At 39.5% G+C, this 3,546-nt stretch overlaps 1 pseudogene; it reads left to right on the plus strand.

Annotated features, from left to right (window-relative positions):
- Positions 1-916, plus strand: part of LOC102873753 — a 7,174-nt pseudogene extending 6,258 nt beyond the window's left edge.
- The last annotated feature ends 2,630 nt before the right edge of the window (positions 917-3,546 follow it).

The following is a 3,546-nucleotide window of genomic DNA, read 5'->3' on the forward strand; positions in this document are numbered from 1 at the left end:
AGGGTCGCTATGAGTCGCAAGCGACTCGATGGCACATAACAACAACAACAACTGGTACCAAGGGTGTTAATTTTGAATCCAAGAAAAGTGAAATTGTTGCATTGGAACAAATGAAAGAACAAATGGTTTCAACAGAATATATGATTAGGCATTAAAGTACAACAATAACCCAGAATAAGAGGTAGATTGCAAAAAGGCCTGGGAGGAGGGAGGGGAGGTAATTGTGCAACAATGAATGAATTTTTTTTTTAAAGTGAACTGCAAGTGGAGAAAGGCGGGCTAGGGGGCAGAACGTACAACAATGAATGAATGAAAATCCAACTTTTCTGTAAAGTTTCAGTAAAATCAAAATGAAAATAAATTTTTTAATAAAATAAAAAAAAAAAGAAACAACCCAAATCTGAGCTCAGTGGCAAAAGAAACTCTGGAGGTCTTGGACATGTTAGCAGAAAAACTCACATACTTCACACATCTAAATTTGAGAAGAAAAAAAGTGAAGGCTGTCAGCACGTGGGAACCCTTGGGAAAAAAAATTGAAGCATTGAAAAGCCTGAACTGTTTAACTGTGAGGTTACCAATGAGAGAGCATCTTCAAGCTCCTGCCCCCACTGACCTACCTGGACGGCTATGACCATGAAGCACAGGAAATCCCTGACTTAATGTGGACGTAGAAGAGGAGGGTGTAGGAGAAGATGAGGAGGATGAAGAGGATGATTTTTATGAAGAAGAGGATGAAGATGAAGAATTAGATGAGGAAGAAGATGACGATGAAGTCAGCAGGGAGGAAGAAGAACTTGACCATGATGGAGAAGTTGACGAAGAAGATGAGGATGAGGACGAATATGAAGATGAGGAAGAAATTGGGAAAGGTCAAAAGAGGAAGACAGAAACAGATGATGAAGGAGAAGATGATTAAGACCCCAAATAACCTGCAAACAATAAAACCGTTCAGTATAGGCTGGACTGCTCATATGGATTTGGTAACTGTTTAAAAGAAAGAAAAAAAAGTATATGTAATACAAACCCCAGGACACCCACCTGCCCAAAGAGCCAAAGAATCGTTTCTGTGACATTTCACCTTCTTGTTTAGTCCCTCTTGAAATTCCACAACCAAATGTGAGGATTTTGCCCCAACAAAACTGTAAGCATTGTTAAGTTTTTGTGTAAGACTCTTGCTATATACTGTGCACAGCTGTGATCAGTGAGGCTTACCCATTCACGGCTATCAGTCACTCTGAGATTGTCACAGCATTTTTACTTTCTGTACAACAAAGAAGCTTTATAAAGAAAATCTTCACACACACACACACAGGTGAGTGGTAGGGGCGGCTAGGCCAGGTGGCTGCTCCAGTGATGAGTGCTAGAAAAGAAGGCACAGCCAGGAGGCAAAATATTATTCATCCAAGCACTTTGGCGAAGGTTCTCAGAACTTAGAAATTCTACTCGTAGAGAACTTGTGTTTTGAGAATTGTGTTGTACTACAAATTTGCACATTTTGATAAAACAATGGTGTTGTAAACAGAACTTTGGAGTTGACAGATAAACCAATACATACATACATACATATATACATACATACATACATACATACATACATACATACATACATACATACATAGCAAGAGAGGAAACTATTCTTGAGTCAACTCTAACATCTTTTGTAACATAGAACAAGCAAGAGAATCAATGTTGTGTAGTGATCCAAAGCATTTTCACTGGATGATTTTTGGAAGTGTGTTTCCAAGTGTTCTTCCTAGTTTGCTTTATTTTGGAAGCTCTGCTGAAATCTCTTCCCAACTGGTGACCATGACAAAATATCAGTGACACATCAATATTCTTCTATTATTCATCGGGTGTTCATTTCATTTTACTTGGCTCCACAGTCAGTGCCGTGGTAGCAGCAGTAAAGAAATCAAAAGACATGTTGCATCAGGGAAATTTGCTGTCTAGGACATCTTTAAATTATTAAAGAACAAGGATGTAGGTTTAAAGACTAAGATGCTGCTGATGGAAGCCGTACTCTTTTTCAGCTGTTTCCTATGCACTTGAAAGCTGCACAATGAATGTGGAAAACAGAAGAATCGATGTCTTCAAATTGTGATGCTGGCAGAGAGTACTGAATATCCCATGGATTGGTAAAAAGAATGAATGAATCTGTCCTAAAGGAAGTAAGTACAACCAGGCTTCTTCTTAAAGACAAAGATGATAAAGCTTCTCACATACTTCGGACATGCTGTCAAGGTGGGCAAATCCTTGGGGCAAAAGGTCGCACTGGGAAAAGTGGAGAGTGAACAAAGAAGAGGAAGCTCCTCAGTGAGATGAATTAACATAGTCGCTGCAAGGGTGGCTTTGAGCATGTGGGACATCTTGCAGACGGTGCAGGGGAGGACATGGATCAGAGCTGTTGACAAGGTCACTAAGAGCTGTCGTTGGCTTGATGACACCTAACAACAATAACGACACAGTTTTCAACATCATAGTAACACAAAAGCCACTATAATAGGACAAACTAGCATATAAGTGATAGGGGTGTGAGAGAGAGAAAGAGTGTGTGTGTGTGTGTGTGAGTAAATGTGAAAGTGTACATGCAACTTCATAGACTAGTTCGGCTGAAGAGATGGAAGCCTCAGATATCTTGACCTTTCAGAACAGACTGAAAGGGTCTATACGTGGAAGGCTGTTGACGTATGAGGACTACTAAATAATTGGAGGATACGTATACTTGACCTTGCTTGTATCATGATTATTGCAAAAAAAGATTCTATCTTGGGACAAATGAGTCCTCTTTTGACATTTTGACATTGAATGAGAGAAGAGGTTACACAAAGGGTTTATGTATGTGTGCACGATATGCATATGACAGGTGCATTACGTATATGTTGAAGGCTGCATGTGTGTTGTATGGTACATGCACATTATATGTGCTATATGTGTATATGGTGTATCTATTGTGTGAATGGTGTGTATGTGCTATAGCATGTGTGCTATGCTGTATGTATGTGAGTTGTGTCAAGTGTTGATGTCTCTGTGAGTTTACAGTGTGATTAGTGAGAGTGGGTGTATGTATATGTTTTGTGATGTCTTCATTCTATGTGATGTTTGTTTGGGGGACACCATATATGCTGTGTATGGTACATAGTAGTCTGGCTGTGGTGTGCGTCTAAATTGTGTTTGCATCATGTGTATGTTACATGAGGTGTGTACAGTTTGTATGTCAATGTGAGTTGTGTATGGGTTTGTGTGTTGTGTATGCTTAATCATATATATGGTGTGTGTAGTGAGTACGGATGAAGGGTTGTGCATGTTTTATGGTGTGTGTATTATGTGTATAGGTGGTATGTTGTGTTGTAGCTGTATGGGGGTTTTTTTTCAGTTGGTTTTGGAAGCAAGAGTGGCATCCACTTCCTAAACCACATGCCTCTGGAAACTCTATGAACTTGGAGAAATGAAGATAATTATAAAAAGGCTTTAGGACTCTTGTTCACAGGGTCACTGTAAGTCGTGCTCAACTCAACGGCAATCAACAACAAAAAAAAACATGAGTTG

Source organism: Elephantulus edwardii, unplaced genomic scaffold (assembly GCF_000299155.1).
Source record: "Elephantulus edwardii isolate Elephantulus edwardi_28Jun2011 unplaced genomic scaffold, EleEdw1.0 scaffold00045, whole genome shotgun sequence".
NCBI lineage: Eukaryota > Metazoa > Chordata > Mammalia > Macroscelidea > Macroscelididae > Elephantulus > Elephantulus edwardii.